This window comes from Phoca vitulina, unplaced genomic scaffold, assembly GCF_004348235.1.
Source record: "Phoca vitulina isolate PV1807 unplaced genomic scaffold, GSC_HSeal_1.0 scaffold11, whole genome shotgun sequence".
NCBI classification, from domain to species: domain Eukaryota; kingdom Metazoa; phylum Chordata; class Mammalia; order Carnivora; family Phocidae; genus Phoca; species Phoca vitulina.
In genome coordinates, this window is record NW_022589714.1 from 36,460,633 (window position 1) to 36,487,094 (window position 26,462).

At 43.3% G+C, this 26,462-nt stretch overlaps 1 protein-coding gene across 2 annotated transcripts in view; it reads left to right on the forward strand.

The window, feature by feature from the left end:
* Positions 1–1,175: 1,175 nt before the first annotated feature.
* The window catches only part of ADGRF5 (adhesion G protein-coupled receptor F5), a 101,486-nt gene continuing 76,199 nt past the window's right edge, over positions 1,176–26,462 (forward strand). For both annotated transcript variants that reach the window (XM_032409690.1, XM_032409694.1), the window contains exon 1: positions 1,176–1,386. The gene's annotated coding sequence lies outside the window, so the exon portion shown is untranslated. The remainder of the gene's footprint in view (positions 1,387–26,462) is intronic.

Below are 26,462 nucleotides of genomic sequence, written 5' to 3' on the forward strand. Positions count from 1 at the left end.
CGAGGGTGGTGGTGGGCTTGAGGTGAGGTGAGAGAGGCTGGCCAGCACCCGGTGCTGAAGGGGCTGGAAGCCATGCGGAAGAGTTTGGCCTTGGATCCTAGGTCACAGAGAGATTTTAAGCATGTGAATCATATCATGAGGACTGCATTTGAGAGAAATTGTTCTGAAGGCAGGGAGGAGAACAGATTGGAGGTGAGCCAAAGGTCTACAAAAAGACCACGGGTGTGATATGTTTGTGGTCCAGGCCTGCTCACACCCCCAACCCAGCATTTTCCGCCCCCCTTGCACAAGCTTTTAGGTGCACTGCGTTGGAGCGCTCACCGTCACCTCTCCGGACAAAATGTCGACAGTCCCAGCCTCTTGATAACTCAGCTGGTTAAAACCATGCACCCATAATTCCAACCTTCTTCCTATAGCTTCATGGGTATGAAAGCCATGCAGTTGCATAGAGCCTGTATTAAAAGGGTCCTCATACTTGGTTTAATGTTCTGCTGTCACCATCTTGAAATCCTAACTTGTGGATGAGTGGCCTTGCATTTTCATTTTTTTGCACTGAGTCCCGCAAATTATGGAGGGGGCCCTGCTTCCAGCAATCTACGGATGGTAGCCTGCAGATAACTCTTTCAACCCTAAGGCAAAATGGCCTGAGGACTTCAGCAGTTGTCCCCAGATGAGGCACAGAATGTCACCAGCATTTCCAAAGACAGAAAGGAGAGGGTTTTTCCCTGTGATGGCAAACAGACCCTTCCAGGCCTGCTCTGACCTGCCTTTCTTCAGTGGCTCTGTAACACGACATCTGGACCGTGGCCAGAAAATGCTTCAGCCCAGTGGGAGAGGACGAGGACATCCTTGACTTTTGCAGAGTTAAGCACCTGGAGAAATTTCAGCAAGAAAGCACTTGGTGAAAGGTAAACCTAGCTGGCCCATCAGCTCCCTGTCTGCTGCTCTGCTCATTCACATTTTCATGGGTCTTAGCATGTTTATTCTCCTCTTTCCAGTGACCAAAGGACAAGTTTAAATTTCTTATTTCCTCTAGGGAGCCTGGAGAAAGGCTACAGGCACCAAATACAGGAAATCATGTGGAGAGGATCTCTTATTTATTACGGTTCCCATATTACTTCCCCTCCCCCAGCCTCCGCCCCCACCTCCAGCCACACTGTGTCTTCCAGCTTTTTCCTGCGGCACAGAAGAGAAGGCAGTTCACCTCTGCTCCCTGAGGTCTGTGTGAGCCCTGAGGATCTGAAGTCTGGTCTTGTGAAACCCCACCCTCCTGTGGTTGTGTGACTGAATGGGAGGCCCTTGAGCGTCACCTCACCTAAGAGGTTCTTGGGAAGATCTCCAGTACTGGGCCAAATTTTAGGAGGCTGCAAACCACAGAAGAGAAAGGTAGGTCCCTGAATTATTTTGTTCTGTCTTGATGAGAATCAAGCTGCTCTGAAGTAGATGTGTGTGTCCATATGGCTTCTCTAGTTGGCTGTGGGTTTTCAACATGTGTGTCTTGTTGAGATTTACTGATTACTGGGCTGTGAGAAAAAATTGTGAACAGGGAGGTGACATTTGGGTTTTTTGAATTTGAACATCTTTGGATAAAGAATGCTAACTAGCATGGTATGTAATACATGAAGCCGATTCTTACTTTCTTTGGAGGGCAAATATTAGAAGTTACATGTTTTTGGCTTCTGCATAAGGGGAAAAAGCTTACTGCCTGTTTTTTCTTTTCAAACATAGACCCCTACCATGATTTTTATTTATTTATTTATTTCTGAGGTGTGCTTGTTTTGTTTTGTTTTGTTTGTTTGCTTTTATTTTTTTATTTTTATTTTATTTATTTATTTGTTTATTTTTTGAGTTAAGAATGTACCAGAGTTCACAGAGGATTTTCTCACAGAAATAGAAATAGGTGTTTCTAATTTGGAGTACCTTCAAGTTATAAGTAAGCGAACAAGCATTCTGTTCAGGATCTGGTGGACTTCCATGTTAATTTTCCATGTTTGAAAATATGAAACAATTGCTCTCTCTGAGGTTTCCTGAAATTAGATGTGAGTAGTGACAATGTCTATTAAGTGATGGCCGAGAGGCTGATTTTATTTATTCTGTTATGACACCTGGCTGCCGGGATGGTGCTCACCCCTTAGCTGTGGCTTTCGTTGGTCGCTATTGAGAATCAAGATGATACGTCAACTGAGACCTGGAGAGGGGTCAAGGACAAATTTATTCAAATAACAGGACAAATTTCTCTGGATTATTTTTTGTCTTTTATGTTTGTATTGTTTCATTTTGGTCTTCACAACTAGCCCTTCCTCTGGGAGAAAAGTTTTATGGTGGCTTCACAGAATCTCAGCCAGCTTACAGCCATTTATTGAACATTGGCTATTCCTCCCAAGCTTATTTAGTTCAGATGCTCATAATTTCTTGCCACTTATGAATTCTACCTTAACACAGTCTCTCTCCATTCTGTCCTCCATATCCTACTACAGGGTTCTTGGGAAAATGCAATTCTGATCATGTCATTCTCCTCAGTGAAATATGTCCTCTGCATTCCATTGCTTACATCCTTGCTACTTAAAGAGTAGTCTGTTCTGGGACCAGCTGCATCACACATCACTTGGGATCTTGTTAGAGATGCAAATTCTCCATTCCCTTCCCAGACTTAGTGGATCTGTATTTTAATCTCCCCCTCCCCACCCAGGTCCCTGGGGGATTCATACGCATGTTAAAGTTTGAGAAGCCCCAACTTAAGGAAGGCAGACAAGACCTTCTAAGTTTGTCCTTTTTCATCCCATCCAGCCTTACGTCTCACCACCTGTCTTTCTGGCTATACTGAACACCTTCTCTTCCCCAAGATGTGAGACTTCTAATGCCTACCTACATCTCTGTGTGCTGTTCTCCCTGTTCAGGAGGCCACCATTCATCTTCTCCCCCCAACTTCCATTGCAGCCTGACTAGTTACCTCTTTATCCCTTCATTCAGTCTACCTCAGACCAAGGGTCTCTCAAGTCTATGCTTTATGGGACTTGGTGAAATACTTCTGTCATAGCCCTTAGCACATTATATTATGACTGCTATGCTTATTTTCATCTGTGAGGGTTATTGGGCTTTTATTTCTGAATCTAGAGCTCTTGAAGCAATGCCAGGTGCACAGCATGTGCTCAATCAGTGTTTATTGAATTCATGAAGAAATGAATGAACAAATGAATGGATATATTGACTAAAGAGCCCAAATTAATTACCAGACTGAGATCTATAGTTGGAAGTTTTCCAAGGAGATTGCCAATCCTCATAATATTTTCCCAGACTGTCTTTTATGAGACTTCGTTGGATTTTTTTCACCAAGTATTTTGAGTACTCACTGTATGCCATACCTTTCAGAGTCTATTTTTTTTCAGAGAGAGAGAGCACACACGGGAGTGGGGGTGGAGGGAGCAGAGAGAGGGAGAGAGAGAATCTTAAGTAGGATCCATGCTCAGCATGGAACCCAGTGTGGGTCTTGATCTCATGACCCTGAGATCATGACCTGAGCCAAAATCAAGAGTTGGACGCTTAACCAACTGAGCCACCAGGCACCCCCAGAATCTATTTCTTTATGGGTAGCCTCTCCCATTAGGTGTTTCTCGACCAGTGCCCCTCCTGTCCACCACTCTAAGTCAGAGACTTACTCATTTTTCAGCAACTATGTACCGAGAACCTGACACATACCAGACACTGTGCTATGTGGTTGGGGTATGATGGCAAATGACACAGATGTGAGTACTGCCTCCATGAAGCTCCCCTTACACAGAACACATTCTTTATCATCCTCTATCCCTCTTCTCCCTAAAAGGTGTTAAGGAAGACTGAAGTCTGATCTCTAACAAATATTGGCACATCCAGGTAAAGGCATTGGGCACTAGAAGGCAGTGTGATTTAGCAGAAAGAAAGTTGGATTGTACTTTGGGGCCCCGATTTAGTCCTGTACCTGGAACTCACTAGCCATGTGAATGAGGGTGGGGCCACGTCTGTTCTCTGAACTTTTATTTTTCTCTAATGATGAGCAAGATACAGAGCTATAAGGAAGAGAAGCTCCTGCCTTCATGAGCACATAGAGAAGATGATGTCTAAGGAGTCTCTGCACTCACCTTCTCTCATGCTGCATGGTTATTTGAAAGGCACTGCTGTGTAGTACTGAGTCAAGCTGACAAAGAAGAGATCTTAAGGGAGTCATCGCATCATTCTGCCAAGTGCTCAGCCAGCAAGCACAGTGTGGCAAAGGCTCCTAGGGAGCAGTGCCCTGCAGCGTGAAGAGACCCACTTGACATTAGCTGTTGGGTATAGAGCTGGTTGAAGTAAGGCAGCTAAGGAAAGAGACTGTGTCATCCTCAGGCAATCTCTGTCTTTGGAAAGCAGCCAGAAGAAGGGAAGAATGCAGCTCTACCAAGTAGTACAGGACAAATCTAAAAGCTTCACAACATATAGCCAGTCCCTGACCCTCACTGTGGCAGAGCTACAAAGATTTCTTTTTTCCTTTTCCACCTAAAGATTTGTGTCTTAACCAGATGTCACCTAGAACCAAATGTTGGGCAGGGCGTGGTATACGTTGTCCCCATGCTTGGTGCACCCATGGGGCGCATGGACAGCTGGGAGGAAACCAATACCTTCTCTTTGTTCTCCAGACACAACCCACCAGCTTAGTCTGAAGCAAACTGCTTGGGCAATCCTGGGTAATGACTCTTTCCATCTTCAAGCCCTCCTGTCTTGCTCCCTCATCATCTGGAGCTTCCAAAGGAAATGCACCCTAGACCTCCTGGATTCCTTCTTGCTTCCTGTTACTCATGCATCTCTTTGCCTCCATACTTCCTGCACACCCACCTTGTCGATAGTCGCCTTTAAGCAGCCAGTGTTTTCTGCTGGTCATTTCCTAACCTTTCAAATTAACATTAATCTCTATTAGTAAGCACAAGTTGTAGCAACAAAAGGGAGGTCAGCCTGCATATGAGGTTTCTAATGACCTCCTGCCAATCTCACAATGTACCTGAGATCAACCTTGGCTGTACCTGGTCAACATTTCTTTTTTAATCAGAGGCATGGGGTGGGCTAGAGAGAGGCAGACCTGGTTTTGAATCTTCATTCTGCCACTTCCTTTCATAAGTAGCTGTATCTTGCCAAGTCTTGGTTTCATTTCTGGAAATGCAGATAATCTTTAGCACACAAGGTCGTAGAGATTAATTAGCTTCAGTACCTAATGTGTTGCCTCAAGACCTACATCAGCTCTTAAAAGAGGAGGCTGGCCAACATGGTGAAAATGAGAAAATTGTCATTTGCAGACTCGTTGAAAGAATCAGGAGGTATTTGAAGTAAAAAGTTGGTCTCGTAGCCCATGGAAGTTGCCTTCAAATATTTAAAGATTGCTCCGTGTGGGAAAAGAAGTCAACAGAAGATTGATGAGTGGAAATTATAGGGTAACAGGTTTTAGTTCAATGTGTGGAAGGATTTACCCACCATCGGGACTGTCTAAAACCGGGTGAACTGCCTTGCGGCGTGGTGAACGCCCTGTCCCAGGCAGTGTGCCAGCACCCTGCTAGCCCATGGCCGGGGTGTTCCCGAAGGGATGCCCGCACTGGGTGGAGTCCGGGTGATGACCTCTAGGTCCTTCCCGCTCAAAGCTACCAGGAGTCTTGTGATGTCAGGTTCCCAACCCAAACCACCAAAGGAGGGTTACAAAAAAAAAAAATCATCAGGCTGTAGAGTGATTGTAGCTGCATTTGTACGAGCGTGCCCAACGTATCTGCAGCGATCATTTCTAAATAGGGTCTTTGCCACAACAATAGAGCTACAGTGGACTTCCAGGAAAAGCAAAAAAGAAATGAGAACAATGAGGTGGGAAAAGTTCACCCCAAACCACTCTTCTTGGGTTACTCTTTAACTAAATTGTGGGTTCCTTCTTGTGCGGCAAACACGTTCTTATTTGATGGAAAATTGCCACATTTTGGTACATTTTCTACCAAACTAGGTTCAGGCAAGTAACAGCAAGACTCAGAGCTTTGTAACTCTATGGATATGTATTCTTAGCTATTCAGAAATCTAATTTTTATTTTTATTTTATTTTATTTATTTATTTATTTATTTATTTAAAGATTTTATTTATTTGACAGAGAGAGACACAGTGAGAGAAGGAACACAGCAGGAAGAGAGGGAGAGGGAGAAGCAGGCTTCCCGCCGAGCAGGGAGCCCAATGTGGGGCTCGATCCCAGGACCCTGGGACCATGACCTGAGCTGAAGGCAGACGCTTAACGACTGAGCCACCCAGGCGCCCCAGAAATCTAATTTTTAAAAGTGCAAAATAAATGGTGCTACTCTCCTCTAAATCGCAGGGACCATGAGCGGGATACATGATTCTTGTGGAGAGAGGAGAGCTGGCTGGGACTGTCTGCCAGCTCTGAGTTGAGGTCTTCAGCCATCATTCCCATGCACCTTTCCTTTTCTGCTAAATGAGCTACGTTGATCACAGCCTCTCTGCCAGTTCAGGACCTGGAGACTTAGAGTAGGGAGAATTTAGCTCAGGTGGGTCCTAGGTGCGTCATCTATTGCTGGGCTACCCCGGGCTTCTTGGCTAATAATTTAGCCTTCTGGACTCAGAAGAACTGGCTGATCATGTGTTTTTGAAACCTCACATCTTCTGCAGTCGCTTGGGCAACAAGTCGGTATGCCATGCTCGCTTCAGTCTTGTTTTAGAATCCCAGAGCAAAAGAGCAGTGGTCGTTTCCACAGAAATGGGTATCAGCAAATGCTACATTTTGTCAAAGCCAACCGAAACTGTGATATATTTTATTCTCCAGGTTTACTTACCTAGGCTTGTTCTCTTAAAAACAAAGTTAAAAAAAATCCATTTGAAATATAGTCAACTGTGCATGGCAAAATCATAGAAACCCATGCAGACCAGTATGTTTATTTTTAGATGCACATCAGCTTGGCCAGCATAGCAAAGCAACTGTCTAATGTCCAAACTATGGCCCTGGGAATTTCCTCTAACAAAGCTGTGTTTCCGTGCATTGTTACAGTACAAAGGGCAGGAGGCCTGAGTGGAAGGCTCATGGTAACCCCGCCCAGAGAGAGATCTGGAACCTGTCATTCCCTCAGTCTACATGGTCCTGAGTGCCGGGGTCAACATGGAGGTCGCCCGCCAGCTCTGGGCAGATGCAAATGAGTAGACATGTATGATTATTTCATCTAAAAATATCCTGGAGACCAGTGATGGCATTTCAAAAATAAAAGCTCAACTTTCTATTGACAGCCAAGGATCTAATCCTCACCCGTGCCGTGAAGTGGATTCTGTTCTAACCCAGAAACAGGGATGTCATTCAAAGATTCTGCATTTGACCACAATTATTAAAGGGGTTGTCAAGCATTTTATAGTATAAAAACATCCATTGACATACATACAGCCACACACACACACACACACACACACACACACACACACGGAGAGCAGGTATCAGACATTTATCTGAATCTCCCGGATCTTTGCTATTATCCTAGGTCAGTATCTGTTCCTTGATTTATTTATCTAAGAAATGGGTGCGACAAACCTCATGTCCTATTAGTTTTGGGGAGAAATAAGGTACAATATTACAAATAAACTGACTCAAACTAGACTTCTGCGAAAAGTTTTGCATTTGGGACCTAATATGCTTTGAGCACCTTACAAGAAATTACTGTCAAAATATTTACCATTAAGTCTCTGGGGATTTTCGTTGTTGTTGTTTTGGGGGTTGCTTTTTTGTTTTTGTTTGTTTGATCTTTTATTATTATTTTTTTTTTTTTGCCACTGCAGAAAAAGAAGCCTAATCTGTTACTTTATTGGCAGATTTGCTCATTGAGTTGTCTTGTCTTTGTCAAGCTGTCCCTACCACTGGGGAAGGTTACTGCATCAGTACTCAAGGTTGCAACACTCAGGGCTGTATCTGGGGGTCACTGTGGAAGATGAAGGGGTAGGTGTCAGGTCAGCATGTGGCGGCCCCTACCCACTGTGTGTAGGGTCTGCGACCTGCATTCCAGCAGCCCTGTGTGGGGTTGGGGCCCCTGCACGACCAAAGGCCCGAGGAACCAGGGGACTGCCCTTACACATGGCAGGCCTGAGCTGGGACTGTGGGACTCTGCTAGTAGGTGGATGTCCAGCCCCCTTCAGGTCTGCAGATGCAGGAAAAGGTGTTCTAGCCCTTTGGTGAAAATGCGAGAATGTTGTTAAAAACGCCTTTATGGATTGTTTTGTTTGCAAGTGTTTATTATCAGACACCCCTCAGGGGTTCACAGGGCAGGTTGCGAATGTCCGAAGTAGGGCCTGGGAATTTCCTTCTACTAAGGCCCTGCTTCCTCTCTTTGTTAGTCCTCAGAGAACAAGTGGAAGCATTACTAGACATCCTGACTTAACCCTTTCTCCTGTCCACCACTCCCGTGTCCCCACATCACAGAACAATCACACTTCCAGCCTGTTAAGAAGCAGAGAGATTTCGGGGTGTGTGCACTTGCAGATTTATGTGTGTGTGCATGTATGTGTGTGTGTGTGTGTGTGTGTTGGTGAGGAAGAAATAGATAATAAAGCATAAAGCATGGCATTTTAAAAGCTTTCATTCAGTATCATAACATGCACCTAATTGTGGTTTAGACCAGGAAAAATTTGTACTTTCTTTACTATATATGCTTTCCTATGAAAAAGGCTGACCCAGTTTTAGTTCCCTGTCCCAGGGCAGGACACTTCTAGAATGATAGTTGGTGTTCTCATTTGGGATCCACTTATTGCTTAACGTGGGGCACCATGAGTTGAAGATCTTCTAATCAACCCAGTGGTTTATTGACCTTATGCTACATACTTAAACTCTACTGGGCACCAAGGGGAAACAGAAGTTCTGCCTGCAAGAAACGTCAAGAATATATAACATTTACACATATATACAGACACACACTCATGCGTTATAAGTGAGGATGCAAAGAAGCCAGATAACTGTATAGTCTAAGTCTGGGCCGATCAGAAGAGATACATGAACCCTCACCCGGCTGGAGACTCTAATATCCCCAGAAACATTTTCACAGTGTCTGCACTGTCCACAAATCTCCAAGCACCAGCATGACTGAGTGCATGAATGCACATAGACACACGTACATGCAATCGTGCACACACACACACACACATCACTCCCAGGAGAGACCTTTGCCTTCCCAGAGGAAATAACTCCCTTGCTTTCTCACACCAACTCCATGAAAGGATCAGCTTCAACACCATCTCTTCCTCCTCTTTCCTGTCTGAAGAGATGACCTTTCCCACATCCAGAGCTCAGCTCTCCTCGCCATCCACGCACCCCCTTCCCCTATGATCCTCTGTCTTGTTTCTCATATTCCTCATATCAGTGAGATCATATGATAATTGTCTTTCTCTGAATGACTTATTTCGCCTAGCATAATACCCTCTAGTTCCATCCACGTCATTGCAAATGGCAAGATTTCATTTTTTTGATAGCTGCATAATATTCCATTGTATATATATATATATACCACATCTTCTTTATCCATTCATCTGTTGATGGATATCTAGGCTTTTTCCATAGTTTGGCTATTGTGGACATTGTTGCTATAAACATTGGGGTGCATGTGGTCCTTCAGATCACTACATTTGTATCTTTGCAGTAAGTACCCAGTAGTACAATTGCTGGATCGTACGGTAGCTCTATTTTCAACTTTTTGAGGAACTTCCATACTGTTTTCCAGAGTGGCTGCACCAGCTTGCATTCCCACCAACAGTGTAGGAGGGTTCCCCTTTCTTCGCATCCTCGTCAACATCTGTCATTTCCCGACTTGTTAATTTTAGCCCTTCTGACTGCTGTGAGGTGGTATCTCATTGAGGTTTTGATTTGGATTTCCCTGATGCCGAGCGATGTTGAGCACTTTTTCATGTGTCTGTTGGCCATTTGGATGTCTTCTTTGTAGAAATGTCTGTTCATGTCTTCTGCCCATTTCTTGATTGGATTCTTTGTTCTTTGGGTGTTGAGTTTGATAAGTTCTTTATAGATTTTGGATACTAGCCCTTTATCTGATGTGTCATTTGCAAATATCTTCTCCCATTCTGTCGGTTGTCTTTTGGTTTTCTTGACTGTTTCCTTCGCTGTGCAAAAGCTTTTTATCTTGATGAAGTCTCAATGGTTCATTTTTGCCCTTGCTTCCCTTGCCTTTGGTGATGTTTCTAGGAAGAAGCTGCTGCGGCTGAGGTTGAAGAGGTTGCTGCCTGTGTTCTCCTCAAGGATTTTGATGGATTCCTGTCTCACATTTAGGTCTTTCATCCATTTTGAATCTGTTTTTGTGTGTGGTGTAAGGAAATTGTACAGTTTTATTCTTCTGCATGTGGCTGTCCAATTTTCCCAACACCATTTGTTGAAGAGACCGTCTTTTTTTCCATTGGACATTCTTTCTTGCTTTGTCGAAGATTAGTTGACCATAGAGTTGAGGGTCCATTTCTGGGCTCTCTATTCTGTTCCATTGATCTATGTGTCTGTTTTTGTGCCAGTACCATACTGTCTTGATGATGACAGCTTTGTAATAGAGCTTGGAGTCCGGAATTGTGATGCCGCCAGCTTTGCTTTTCTTTTTCAACATTCCTTTGGCTATTTGGGGTCTTTCCTGGATCCGTACAAATTTTAGGATTACTTGTTCCATTTCTTTGAAAAAATTTGATGGTATTTTGATAGGGATTGCACTAAATGTGTAGATTGCTCTAGGTAGCATAGACATTTTCACAATATTTGTTCTTCCAATCCATGAGCATGGAACGTTTTTCCATTTCTTTGTGTCTTCCTCAATTTCTTTCATGAGTATTCTGTAGTTTTCTGAGTCCAGATTCTTTGCCTCTTTGGTTAGATTTATTCCTAGGTATCTTAATGGTTTTGGGTGCAATTGTAAATGGGATCGACTCCTTAATTTCTCTTTCTTCTGTCTTGTTGTTGGTGTATAGGAATGCCACTGATTTCTGTGCATTGATTTTATATCCTGCCACTTTCCTGAATTCCTGTATGAGTTCTAGCAGTTTTGGGGTGGAGTCTTTTGGGTTTTCCACATAAAGTATCATATCATCTGCAAAGAGTGAGAGTTTGACTTCTTTGCCAATTTGGATGCCTTTTATTTCTTTTTGTTGTCTGATTGTGGTGGCTAGGACTTCTAATACTATGTTGAATAGCAGTGGTGATAGTGGACATCCCTGCCATGTTCCTGACCTTAGGGAGAAAGCTCTCAGTTTTTCCCCATTGAGAATGATATTCACTGTGGGTTTTTCATAGATGGCTTTATGATATTGAGGTATGTACCCTCTATCCCTATACTCTGAAGAGTTTTGATCAAGGAAGGATGCTGTACTTTGTCAAATGCTTTTTCTGCATCTATTGAGAGGATCATATGGTTCTTGTTCTTTCTTTTATTAATGTGATTGTATCACATTGATTTGCGGATGTTGAGCCAACCTTGCAGCCCAGGAATAAATCCCACTTGGTCATGGTGAATAATCCTTTTAATGTACTGTTGGATCCTATTGGCTATTATTTGGTGAGAATTTTTGCGTCCATGTTCATCAGGGATATTGGTCCCTGGTAATTGGTAATTCTCCTTTTTGATGGGGTCTTTATCTGGTTTTGGGATCAAGGTGATGCTGGCCTCATAAAATGAGTTTGGAACTTTTCCTTCCATTTCTACTTTTTGGAACAGTTTCAGAAAAATAGGTATTAATTCTTCTTTGAATGTTTGGTAGAATTCCCCTGGGAAGCCATCTGGCCCTGGGCTCTTGTTTGTTGGGAGATTTTTAATTACTGCTTCCATTTCCTTACTGGTTATGGGTCTGTTCAGGTTTTCTATTTCTTCCTGGTTCAGTTTTGGTAGTTTATATGTCTATAGGAATGCATCTTTTTCTTCCAGATTATCTAATTTGCTGACATATAGTTGCTCATAATATGTTCTTATAATTGTGGTATTTCTTTGGTGTTAGTTATGATCTCTCCTCTTTCACTCATGATTTTATTTATTTGGGTCCTTTCTCTTTTCTTTATGATAAGTCTTGCCAGGGGTTTATCAATCTCATTCATTCTTTCAAAGAACAAGCTCCTAGTTTCGTTGATCTGTTCTACTGTTCTATTGGTTTCTATTTCACTGATTTCTGCTCTGATCTTTATTATTTCTCTTCTCCTGCTGGGTTTAGGCTTTATTTGCTGTGCTTTCTCCAGCTCCTTTAGGTGTAGGTTAGGTTGTGTATTTGAGACCTTTCTTGTTTCTTGAGCAGAGCCAATTTTAAATGTCACCCAATGACTTCCTTTTGAGGGCCCCCCATCCATGTGCAGAACTCACCTCTCTTCTGGCTGTTCTCACAACACTTCCCCAAGCCTCTGTTAGAGGCCTTGTGTATTTGTATTCACAGCAATTGCTCACATGTACGTTCTCCCTGGAGGCAGGGATGCCATCTTATTCATCTTTGTATTCCTAGCCCCTGGCATGGTACCTGGCACAGCAGGTTTTCAATCAATGTTTGATAAAAAATTGGGAATGTAAAAGTATCCTTTCACAGACATTTTGGTAAGCTTATCCCTGAGCTTGAATAACAACTGTACTGTTTTGCAATGGATGTCTTAGGAAGCTTTGATTTTAATATAATTTTTAAAAATATTTATTTATTTATTTGAGAGAGAGAGGAGGGGAGGGGCAGAGGAAGAGGGAGAGAGAGAATCTCCAGCAAACTCTTCTTTGAGTGTGGAGCACAATGCAGGTCTCAATCCCAGGACCCCGAGATCATGACCTGAGCTGAAATCAAGTGTCGGACACTCAATCGACTGAGCCACCCAGGCGCCCCTGATTTTAATGTAATTTTTAAAGCTAAGCTATGCACATTTAGAATACTAACAATACTTCACTTTTTCCAAAAATTGAAATCACAATTCTTAACACTTCCTATTTGAGTTTTTAATCCCTGTTTAAATGACAACTTGGACTTCACGTTGAATTTAAATTTCCCCTCAGGGAGAATTTCTGAATGTGTCATGAATAACAGTGTATTTTCACGCACCCGAAATGGGGTGGCCGTGTTGGCGCAGGACTGATAGTTTGTCAAGGTCGCCACTTCACTGGGAAGCTGGCGTTACATAAACTGCTCCTGCAGATCACTGGAAGCCAGAGTTTGGCTTGCAAAGGTGTCTGCAGGAGGACTGTGGAGGCCACAGCAGAAGGAGCCTGAGCCCTGAGTCAGCGCAGAATCCAGCTGACCTGCTGTCTTCCAGGGGCGTGCAGGGCAGGACAGCGCTTCTAAGGCAGAGCCTGAGGCTCACCCAGCTCTGCATCCTCCCTGAGGCCAGGAAGAGAGAATGGGTGAACTGCTCTTTATTTTGAAGAATCTCATCCCTTTAAAATCCCCATGTTGGGTTTTTGTGATAACGTGTGTAAAATATTAGCACAGGAGAACTAACCACTGCCTGCAGACAAACGGACTGGAGCACTGATCAAAATGCTGATTGCCAGGCTCCACCTGGACCTCGTCCCACCTGTGTGTGCAGACAGGTGGGCATGGGGTAGGGAAGGGGCCAGTCTGTAGAGTACGGGCTTTTCAAACAGCACGTGAGATGGTGCTTCCAAGGTCTGATGCACACTGAGCTGTGCGTAAGTCACAATATTTAGAAAATATCTGCCAGCTTGTGTTGAGAAAAGTTACACTGGTGGAGTAAGGGGCCCCTCCCTGCATTCCTCTGGGTAGGTTAATAGTTTTGCCACCTGGATTCATCTTTGCAGGGACCGTCTTCTTGCCAAAGTTGTAACCCTTCTCTGAGCCACACATTTGGAGGAGAATCCTACACAGCTTTGTACCATCGCTCACACCATCATGTGTTTAACTCTTGGTGGGTTTATGTCTGGGCACCTTGTCTCAGAGCACAGTAGAGTGCAGTGACAGGAGCTGGGTTCGGGGTTCAGATTCTGCCTCAAATTCTTCAATTTGTTTGCCCTCCAATCTGTATAGTTTTTAAACGAGGCAAGGCAAATTGATGGGCTGTTCTAAGCCTCCCTCTCTCAGATGGGAATAACTAAGTAGTTCATAGATTGTTGTGAAAATTAAATGACACCGTGCATGAACAATTTCTTAAAAAGCACTCAGCCTAGACCCTGTGGCGGAGTTGGTTCTCCCCCAGAGACAGCAATTAATAATAACAACAAAAAATATCATCGGCACCAGCAACTGAGGAACAGAGAGATTAAATAATTTGCCCAAATTTACCTAGCTAGTAAGTGGTAGAACTTGGACTTGAACCCAGGTACTCTGGTGCCAGAGCCCATGCTCTTAACCTCTTATAGCACCTCTGATCCTGTGCCATCTCGATGATTCATTCATAACAAACATTGAGCACAAGCCTACTCTGTGCCCAACACTGTGCTAGGTGCCAAGCACTCCACAATAGACAGATGGAGTCCTGCTTTGGGGGTGAGAGTGGAGAAAAGGGGATCACAAATAGACCATTCCAGCGCAGTTCAGTAAGGGCTTTGACAGAGGGCAGTGAGGGGCAGAGGTGTACACACAACTAGAGGGAGTCAGAGGTGGCCTCTTGCAGAGAATGACCTTGACTTGGACCTTGAAGGACAATGGGAGTTAGACAAGTGAAAATGGAGGAAGGAAGCTGTTCTGGGCAGAGGCTGGAGAACACAGTGCTTGCAGGGCACTGAGGAGGCTCAAAGGGAGAGAGGAAGATAAGGACAAAGTGGCAGAGGGAGGTGAAGTTGGATAGGTAGGCAGAAGCCCTAATGATTAAGGCTTTTAGCTGAAGGCAATTGTGTCATTTTGAGACCAGGAGAGACTCTCCATGAACTAAGCCAGCAGCTCCCCTATCTGTCAATGTTTCTCTAAATATACGCGGAGCTTTTGATTCAACAGACCTAGGCCTGGGGACCAGGCAACAGTATTTTTCTCAAAAAAAAATCATGCTCTATCTCAGTGGTTATTAAACTTTTGTGTGCCTCAGAATCACCTCTGGAGAGCTTGTTTTAACACTGATCACTGGGCCCACCCCCAGGACTTTAGAACCTGGAGGTCTGGGTGGTCTCAAGAATTGGAATTTCTAGCAAATTCCTGGGTGGTGTTTGTGCTACTGGTCTGTGGTCCTGCAGAGCAGAATTTATGATCATATAGCCAAGAACTTAGACCAAATTATTTATTTGTGTGATTCTTTTTTTTAAATTTTTTATTTAAATTCAATTTAGTTAACATATAGTGTTTTATTAGTTTCAGAGGTAGTTTAGTGATTCATCAGTTGCATATAACACCCAGTGCTCATCACATCACATGCCCTCCTTAATGTCTATCACCCAGCTACCCCATCTCCCCACCCCTTCCCCTCCAGCAACCCTCAGTTCCTTCCCTATAGTTAAGAGTCTCTTAATGGTTTGCCTCCCTCTCTGTTTTCATCTTGTTTTAGTTTTCCTTCCTTTCCCCTATGTTCATTTGTTTTGTGTGATTCTTTTTTTTTTTTTTAAGGAAAGATTTTTTTTTTTTTAAAGACTTTATTTATTTGTCAGAGAGAGAGAGAGAGCACACGTGCACGCACACAAGCAGGGGGAGCGGCAGGCAGAGGGAGAGGGAGAAGCAGGCTCCCCACTGAGCAAGGAGCCCAACGCGGGACTTGGTCCCAGGACCCTGGGATCGAGACCCGAGCGAAAGCAGACGCTTAACGAACTGAGCCACCCAGGCGTCCTTGTTTTGTGTGATTCTTAAGCTGCATTAAATTTTGAAAATTCCTGTAAGGAAGAATGACTAAATCTCTTACTTTCTTTTCTCTAATGCTCCTTTAACTTGTGAATATTTCTGTAGTTGAAGAAAATTTAATCCAAATATTCCCGAAATTCTGTTTGATTTTGATCTGTAAGTGGTCAAAATATGGTGACTTGTAGGTTTCATTGGAATTTCAAAAATCAACCCTTTGAAACTTCTGTTTGCAAAGCAGGAAGTCACTGTTGTCCAGAGCAAACACTTACGTTAAAGGTTTGCCCCTTTGGAGGGCTTTAGAGCCTCAGCTTTTTTTCTTTTTTTCTCTACCTTTTAAAACAGTTTGAATCTGAGTCTTTACGGAATGGGCTATGAATGTGGAAATAGGTGATTGGTGTCTCTGAGTGCGGCCGGCTGGTTAAGGCCAACATATATCCCAATGGTTGTTATTTCCTCCTTGATAGATAAGGCAGGAAGAAGCTGGGAAATGCAGTCACCTCAAACAAGGGAGGAGTGAAAGGATGGTTGGAGAAGAAAGGATCCTGGAAGCTTCATGTTCCTTTTTGCTTACCAAAAAAAAAAAAAATCTACCTTTTTAAATGTCATGGTCATAAACATAATTTTTCATAGCAAAGATTTAGAAGAAAAAGATTGATGTGATAAATAGCAACTGGCCAAATTAACAATTATTAACATGAGTGATGGATCAAAGTGAGGCTCCCAGGAGCAGAAATAAATTCAAATCACAAAAAAACAAGTTTATGTGAGGGTTTGATGACCCATCCAGTAGTTTAAATTCCTCTATCTATGGTGTTAAGATAAAGAAACACCATTCTGAATATCTGGGAGCATCTGGACATCCTCATTCATCCAAAGCAGATTCAATTCCATTAACAGTCTCTGTTGCGATATAGAAGAAATGGGCTAAACATACATTTTAGGATTTTTTCGATACTATCCAATTTTGCCCCTTAGTTTACCAATGAAATAAATTAGTGGAGCTCTGCATTCCATATCCTCACAACAAAATTCAACATTTAATGAAAGTCACCTTTGAGGGGTGCCTGGGTACCTCAGTCGTTAAGCGTCTGCCTTCAGCTCTGGTCATGATCCCAGAGTCCTGGGATCAAGCCCCGCATCAGGCTCCCTGCTCCGTGGGGGCTTGCTTCTCCCTCTCCCACTCCTCTGCTTGTGCTTGCACTCTCTTTCTATATCTCTCTCTGTCAAATAAATAAATAAAATCTTAAAAAAAAAAAGAAAGTCACCTTTGAGTTTTGAAACGATGAGTTCAAAGAGAAGTTACTAAAAATAATTGAAATTAACAGTAATTGTATAAAAAGGAAATAAGCAGAAAATGACTTTCATTGAGCCCAAGAAACAATACATTTGTATTAACTTGCTCTTTCCCCTCATTTATTTAATTTCCACATAGGGATTTTAGTTGAAGTCCCCCAAATTTATCAATTTGGTTACTGCTCAGTTGCTCTGAGCCTCCACAAGCTCACGGGGCAGCCAGTGCCCTCCCATTTCCTGATGTCCCCATCACACCTTTGAGCTACCTCGGTTCCAGCCCCTACAAGCATTCAATCCAGACAGTTGGAGCTTGACCAGTCAACACCTATTAAAGCAAAACTTCCACCCCTACAGGTAGAAAAGATTCACATATACACACACACACACGCACACACACACTTTAATGCCTTTACTCTGCTTTATGTTGCTACATAGCATTTTTGTTCATCTGATATATATTTAACTTATTTGCTTATTGTCTATATTACTGGCAGAAATGACGGTGTCAAACACTAACTGAAAAACTGTAGGCAGTTAAGTCAACAGGGCATGAGCAGGCATGAAGAAGCCCGTGGTTGCCTCCCCCAGGGCACAGAGGGGCAAGAAGGTTGATGTTGGGGTGTCAGAGGAGCCTGGCAAGATCTGCTGCTGGGGTAGAAGGAGTTCGCCAGAACTGGGGGGAGAGTGGAGGAACACAGCCACCACCCAAACCGCAGCCTGGAAGGAAGAGAGGAAGCAAATACCTGGCTCCCTGTTCTTTCCATCCTGCAGTCTCCTGCTGGGATCTCCCACCTTCCCATTCTTCTCATCGCCCTCCAAGATGACAAGGCCCTGTAGGATGTGGGTTCAGCCTCCTGGGCACAGAGCAGGGGAGAGAACCCCAACTAGAATATAAACTCCTAGGGGACAGTTGTTTTAGTTACTGCTTATCTCCAGGGGGTAGGGTAGTGTCTGGAGCATTGGTTTTCATCAGTATTTGCTGAATGAATGAATGATGCATGGCTTAGAAGAAGAAACATACGAAAAGAGGATTTGAGTAACATAGAGTGTATGAGGCAAATCCACATACCATTGCTATTATCATATTTAAATCCATCCTTGCTCATAATGCCTTCATGGGAAGGGATATTTTGAGGGGCAGGCAGACCTGGAAGAAAAGAATGAGAGGATACCTGGCATCTGATCTCACACATATTATACTAGTAAGTTATCCAGAAGTTCACTTTATACATTTCTAAAATCTTGCTCACCACACTGCTGGGTTTGACGAATGATAGATGGCCCCCAGTGCTGTCCAAAGAGCAGCACAACTACCACGGTCTGAAGGCGGTGCTCTGGGATCCACAGATGCTAGAGTCCAGGGAGGTTTCGGCCCCCAGACAACCCCACCCCAGTAAGGACACGGGGCCTCGGACACGAGGCAATTCTGGGTTCCATCCTCTCCAGATCAGCTCTGAAACGGAGTTTCTTTTCTCTCTCTCTCTCTCTTTTTTATAATTTAAATTCAATTAGCCAACTTATAGTACATCATTAGTTTCAGATGTAGAGTTCAATAATTTATCAGTTGCATGTAACACCCAGTGATCATTACATCACATACCCCCCTTAATGCTCATCACCCAGTTATCCCATCCCCCCACCTCCTCCCCTCCAGCAACCCTCAGTTTGTTTCCTATAGTCAAGACTCTCTCATGATTTCTCTCCCTCTCTGATGGCTTCCCATCAGTTTTCCCTCCCTTCCCCTATGGTCCTCTGGGCTATTTCTTATATTCCACATATGAGTGAAAGCATGTGATAATTGTCTTTCTCTGCTTGACTTGTTTAGCATAATACCCTCCAGTTCCATTCATGTAGATGTAAATGGCAAGATTTAACTCTTTTTGATGGCTGAGTAATATTCCATGGTGTATATATACCACATGAGATGGAGTTTCTGTCTGTAAAATGGGACAACAATGTCTCCTCCTTCTTGGAGTTGTGGAGGCTCACTCAGGGCTTGACCCCCACTGCCTGACAGGGTGTAAACAGTAGTAACCAGAAGGATCATTTCTTGTGCAAGACACAGTCTTCAATCTTGAGAGTGGAAAGTGGAAGGTGCTGCAGAAGCTCTGCTTTCTGTGCTGGAGCCATTCCCAAGCCTTCTTGATTAGAGAGGGGGTCAGGAGGTAATAGGACAGCTGGCCCCGGAGGATGGCTTCACCCCCGGGCCCAAGCAGGGCTTCCTGCTTCCTTCCTTCAAGTCAAGTGAGGCTAAAGCCGATTTCCCTTCTGACCCCTGGGCAGAGCCACACACCACACTCTTTTTTTTTCAGGTGGCCTGGGGGGGCTCAGAGCTGTGCTGAGAAAGAGGAGTGTGTGGCCCTTCCTTCCTCTGGCCGGGGAGCAGTCTCCAGATGGAGCTGAAGCGAGGAGCATGTGGGGGCCTCGGGGAAGGGGGAAAGGCGAGGTCAGCTTCCCTTGGAGGAGATGGGAAATGCCTTAGTGAGTCTTGGGATTCACATGGACTTCCTTCTCCAGCTCTCCCCTACTTCTCTTTGTAGTGGCTTCCTCCACCCCCTTTGGGTCTATATCCCTGAAAGGACTGCTCCCAGGTTAAACAGATGAGGCTAGTGAATGAAGAGAAAAGGAGCAACCCTCAGACACCAGGGTCTCCCAGTCTTGGGTGAGGAGTTTGCAAGAGGCCCTTTGGACTTGGGGACCCCGAGGGTGGCATGTGGAGAGACCCCTTAGTTGCAGGCAATAAGGTGGTACACAATCTGTAGAGAATTTAAAATCAATAATAAAACCAGTTATCACCACATGGTAGCAATTCCAAACACTGTCGGTGACAAAATACTCTTCCTAAAATAATCTTTTGTTGGTCTAACTTCTAAACAAGGGCTGCCATCACTGGTGAATTTCATTAATATAAGCTCCTAATGATCATATTTTTATTCCTTATTTTTAAATAAAGATTGTATTCTACATAAAAGTTAATTTACTAAACTCTCAGTTGTATCGTGACTCCTGACGCAAAGGGACTCAGCTGCATGTGCTTGTTTCCTTGTGAGTGTCTGAGCTTGTTTGAAGTGTCTCTAGCTCCTGGGCATGACATGTCCCCACATTTGAACAGAGATTAAAAATAAACAAGGTTAGCACGGTGGTTGTACAGACAAAGAAGCTGAATGGAGTTGCTTCAACTCTGTTATTCTATGGGACCACATGGAGTTTTTATTTATGTTTAAAATTTTAAAACGGTGAAGGTGTTGCCGGGGTGGCTCAGTTAGTTAAGCATCCAACTTTTCAATTTCAGCTCAGGTCATGATCTCAGGGTCCTGGGATCGAGCCCTACAATGGGCTCTGAGCTCAGCAAGCAGTCTGCTTGGGATTATCTTCCTCTCCCTACTCATGTGCTCTCTGTCTCTCTCTGTCTCTCTGTCTCTCAAATAAATAAATAAATTTTTTAAAAGATTTTTTTAAATAAATAAATAAATAAAATTTAAAACAGTGAAGTAGAGTACAACCTGCAAATTATACTCTTTTCATTTGGCAGACACAAAATTTACCTCCCCCTTAAATGTTTTATTGAATTTTAATTTTTTTAAAGATTTTATTTATTTATTTGTCAGAGAGAGAGCGAGCACAAGCAGGGGGAGTGGCAGACAGAGGAAGAAACAGGCTCCCTGCTGAGCAAGGAGCCCGATGCGGGACTCGATCCCAGAGCCCTGGCTTCATGACTGGAACTGAAGGCAGACGCCCAACTGACAGAGCCATCCAGGCACCCCTGAATTTTAATATTTTAAAGTGAAATGTTTTCTCTTTTAGCTGTTTTAAATCTGAATAATTTAATCAATAAAATAAAGATTATTACTGAAAATAATGTTCTCATATACAAGAGGGAGGCGTTAGTAAGAGATCTAGTGCAGATGTCAAATATGCTAGACGCCTCCATGGTCCAGAATTCCCTGCCCTGACTGCCACCTTCTTCATTCTGATTTTGCAATGCAGAGAAGTAGGAGTGTGTGTGTGTGTGTGTGTGTGTGTGTGTGTGTGTGTGTGTGTGTGTTAGTGGGTTTAGGGAACCAATTCTCTCTTTCAGTCATTTCTTGGTTCCTGGAAAATTTCGTTTTAAACATACAAGTATACTCAGATATTGTTCCTGTTAGTGCATATAAATAACCCCTGGGCAGGCACCTGATGTAGAAGGTGACTCCAGCACTTGAGAAGAGACAATATGGGAGCATTTCTAACTGACTAGTAAGTGATCCAAGGGCCAGAGGTCATTCATAAGAGTGCCCATATTTAGTGAGAGCTCAGCAGGTTCAAATAAATAGTCCCAGACAAAAGTACACTGAAGTGTGTACACATACTGTCACGTAAAGCACAAAGGCCTGATCTTGATGGCCCTAACGAAAATGGAAAGTTGAACAGCATTAGAGGAATTCAGGAAAAGACTAAAAATAATACGTGGTTTTCCCTCTGTTAATGTTCCAGGTCAAGTGAAGCAAACTTAAGGGGTGTGGGCCTGGAATAATCATGTAATTGTTGATATGTAGCTGTGTTCTGTGTGCTATGTTATCTGGTCTAAAAATAGTTTAATGGTCCCTAGAGGCAGACTTTAATTCGTAGAAGGCAATGTAGTTAGGAGAGGTCTTGAACTTGGAAACTTGGATCCCTCGTTGTCCTGGGACGGGCTATTGGATCTGTGGAGGGATGGGCAACTTTCATGAAACACACAAAACAGGATGACCGTGTGCCCGACAGTAGGCCATTTCAAAGGGCAGAAGCAACCACCATGAACATCGTTCCCCTAATCTCTTACACGTTATTTCTGAAAAACCCAAAAAGTACAGTCTAGAATCCAGAGCACCTTGCTTTTGGGTTTACCAACTCAACTACCAGGCCGACTAGAAGCTCAGACAGACTCTGAGTTTGCCATAATGGTATGGGAAGTGGGAACAGATCAGTGAGTAAACAGGGTGCCAAAACGATGCCATATCCACGGCTTAGATTTGGGGAGACAAGAAGTCAGTAAATCTACACATAAGCCACTGAAAGTGAACAACTAATGCTTTTCCCAACATTAAAACAAAAGTTTTGAATAGGAGCCATTTTCCTGAGTAATACAGGCACTATCTGGGAATTATGTGCCCTTAACATTTTCTTTAAAAGTAATTTACTACAGGGAAGCGTGGGTGGCTCAGTCGATTAAGCAGCCATCTCTTGATTTCAGCTCAGGTCGTGATCTCAGGGTCCTGGGACTGAGCCCCGAGTCGGGGTCCCTGCTCAGCACTGAGTCTGTTTGTCACTCTTCCTTCCTCTCTGCCCCTCCCCTCGCTCATGCTCTCTCTCTCTCTTTCAAATAAATAAATAAAATCTTTTTTTTTTTTTAAAGTTATTCACTACAGGTAATTTAAAACGTGGTGTTCTTGGTCTAACAAGATATTGCTAAGTGTGGAGTATTTGGGTTCCCCAAAGCTCAGTCATGAGCTCTGTTGTTTTTTCAGCATTCCACGTCTCTATGCTTTTCAGAGACACATTCTTCCTTTCCCTAGGGAGTTTAACTTAAAAAGTTTTGATTAATTTTCATTTGTGCTTCATTTTCCATTCTCACCACTGCTGCCCCCAGTTTTATGCTTCTCCTCAACAGGGCTGAGTTTCAGAGCCTTTGTTGTTCTTCATAGACATAGGCGTCAGCCAGTCTTTCTGATTTCTTTCTCAAGCAAACACTGTCATTGTGCCTGACATATTATATATTCTTGAAAGGACATTTAAAAAGAATGCATTCTTCTTTTGAAGAATTGAGAGAAGTGTTAGTCCAGGGACATAATTGTTAGATGTGATGTAGGAGCCAGGAGTAGCGACTCTGGACGAGGTGAGATGTACACTTGTGTGGGGGGCAAATGGGGGGCAAGTTATCACAAAGTGGCCTTCTCTGGCTGACCAGAGCTGATATTGGCCTATTAGTGTTACCTCCATATTGCAGGTCTTGGCAATTTTATTGAGCATCTCTTATGTGCCAGGGATTTCTAGCTGTATTTCCGAAATTACTTCCACTCTTTGGCCAAGATGGTGGAGTTCCTTCCCGTCCATCCATGTACGGGGACTCCTGTGACCCTATTAACAAGCAGGACGCCATGCAGGGGGGCATTAGTGTGCACGGTGTATTAGCAAAACCATGCTGTGACCTTGCTTTTGGAAGTACTGGATTCCCCTCATGGTGTGTATCTAGCCAGCTAAAAAAGGGATAAGAATAAAACCAGTCTCCCCTTGATCCATTTATTCATTAAACAAGTATTAATTGAACACCTACTATGTTCCTTTTCACTGTTACCTAGTATTTTAGTTCATATTATCTTTTATAATCCCATTTCCCAGTTAGTAATTTTTACCTAATTTTTTTAAGAGAGAGAGAGAGAGAATGTGTAAGTAGGGGAAGGAGCAGGGGGAGAGAGAGAATCTTAAGCAGGTTCCATGCTCAGTGTGAAGCCTGATGTGGGGCTCCATCCCACAACACTTAGACCATGACCTTAGATGAAATCAAGAGTGGGATGTGGGATGCTTAATCAAATGAGCTACCCAGGCACTCTAATGAATAATTTTTAAAACTAATAGTTTAAAAATAGTTTTTAAACTTTCAGTTCTTTTTTTTTTTTTAAAGATTTTATTTACTTATTTTGACAGAGAGAGAGAGACAGCGAGAGAGGGAACACAAGCAGGGGGAGAGGGAGAAGCAGGCTTCCCGCGGAGCAGGGAACCCAATGAGGGGCTCGATCCCAGGACCCTGGGATCATGACCTGAGCCGAAAGCAGACGCCTAACGACTGAGCCACCCAGGTGCCCCGTAAACTTTCAGTTCTTGAGTGTTCAATTTCCTGCTTTCTTAAATATATCCCTAACCCAGGTTCATGGATGCCATATGAATAAAAATTAGAGAGTCCGTGAATTTGAATGAGAAAATACCTTTATTTTCACTAACCCCCATTATAATTTAGGACTTCCTTTAATTAGGAACTTAGGCAAAAAACCACCACAGTATTAGCTGTACCTATGACTTTGTCACCAAGAGAAATCCCAGGTACTTTCATATCACATTACTAGGTTGCAGATCCTCAAACTCCAGTTTATTAAATTTATTAAATTAAAATTGTGTGGTTATTAAACCTGCCTCATTAACTCTTTTAATTGACTACATTAACAAAGAAGTAAATATATTTCTAAGCCCCATTATGTTTTGATACTTTGGTAACTATATTGCAATATCATTATTTTCCTTTGTAATCTGTGTATTTTGTTTCATGCATTTAAAAACATAATTCTGAGAAGGATCGATAGTCTTCACCAGATGGCCAAAGGAGTCCATGGCACAAAAAAATTTTTACCCTATTTCACAAGTGCTTTCAGCCAGAGTCAGTGAAATACAAACTTTTTCAGTCTTTATATGTCTAAAAATATCTTTATTTTGCTCTTGTCCATGAATGTTCTTCCAAATATGGAGCCAGATGATGTCACCCTGGAAAAAAACACAGGTGAGAAAGGACAGTGGGATCCTACACCAAATGTGGGGCTTGCCAACTTTTAAAGATCAGATAGAGGAAGAAAGGCCATGAAGGAGACAGAGAAGAGGAACCGGGGATGGGAGGTGGAGGGCGGTAGGAAGAACATCAGAAGACTGGGTGCCACAGAAGCCAGAAAAATATGGGGTTTCAAGGAGGAAGTGGCCAACTCTGTCCAGTGGTGCTGCGGGGTCAAGGAAGGTGAGAACAGCAAATGGACCATTGACCGTGGTGACGTGGAAACCATGGTGAGCTTTGTGCAGTACAGTTGACCCTCGAACAACATGGATTTGAACTGCATGGGTCCATTTATTTATACATGGATGCTTTTTGAGAAATACAGTATGTTATTGTAAATCTATTTTCTTCTCCATATGATTTTCTTAATAGCATTTTCTTTTCTCTAGCTTACTTTATTGTAAGAATACAGCATATAATACATACAACATACAAAATATGTGTTAATCAGCTATTTATGTAATTGGTAAGGCTTCTAGTCAAGAGTAGCCTACTACTAGTTAAGTTTGGGGGGAGTCAAAAGTTATTTGTGGATTTTCAACTGAGCAGGGGGTCAGTGCCCCTAACCTTCACATTGTAAAAGGTCAGCTGTCCTGGTGGAGGAAGACTGGTTTAACTGACTTAGGGACCAGAGAAGAAGAGTGAGAATATGGAACACAGATCTATGTATTCAGCTCTTTGCTCAAGTTTTGCTGTAATGGGGAGCAGGAAAACGCTGCAGTCAATGGAGACAGAGAGAGAGATATATGTCAAAGCAAGGCTTGTAAAGAGAGTTTCTGGAGCATGTTTGTGTGCCGCTGGGACTGATCCATTGCTGAGGAAGTAAGAGGAAATGGGACCCAGAGCCAAGTGGAGGAAGAGGCGGGCCAGCAGGAGGAGCAGGGACACGTCTTCTCAAGCCAAAGGGAGGGCCAAAGAGGGCAGTTGCAGATGCAAGAGGGGGTTGAAAGTTTGTGTGTAGGAGGATGAGCGTTCCCATTTGATTGATTCTGTTTTCTCAGTGAAGTATGAGGCGAGGCTACTGCAAAGAATGAGCAGAGAAGAGAAGGTATGAAATGGTCATTCTGAGGAGTGAAAAAAGTAACATAAATAATGGGACTGTCAGGCTATGTGACTAGCAATTCCACCAACAATTAGCAGGATGTTGTCTGTGAGCTGTAGGTCTGCTCCCAGACACGATAAGAACTGCCCTTTGAAATACTCTCCCCGTATTCCCCACTTTTCTCTAGCCTCATTGCCCTTCTGTTATCTTGACTCTCTTCCATATAAAAGCTTCTTTGAGGACTTAAACTAATTCATGCTTCTATATAACTCATTGGAAATAGACAATATGTCAACTTTTCAAAAGCTTTTGAGTCAGAATAGGGCTGTGCCTTCACTTAAAGCAATTTGCCTCCAAAAGTGTAATTTTAGGCATTAGGGGCAAATGGATGTAGGTTTTTCTGTTCTTTCTCAAATCCTGCCACAAAGGTGACAGCCTATCCTACCGATGTCACCTGGCCCCATATTTTTCAGACCATCATGGTGCCATTCGCTACACTTACAGTTTAGCTACATTCCAGCATGTTAGAATTATTTAACTTTCTTCCATGAAAGAATATAGGCGCTGGAAACATTGGGCTGCTTTATGATTTAGGGCATCATTTCAGGCACTAATTAAGTTGTGAACCAAACATCCTAAAGAAAGGTCTATAGGTTTAACACAAATTTAATATCGTCTCTTTCTCTACTCAGAAATCACCACTCCGGGCGCCTGGGTGGCTCAGTTGGTTAAGCGACTGCCTTCGGCTCAGGTCATGATCCTGGAGTCCCGGGATCGAGTCCCACATCGGGCTCCCTGCTCAGTGGGGAGTCTGCTTCTCCCTCTGACCCTCCCCCCCC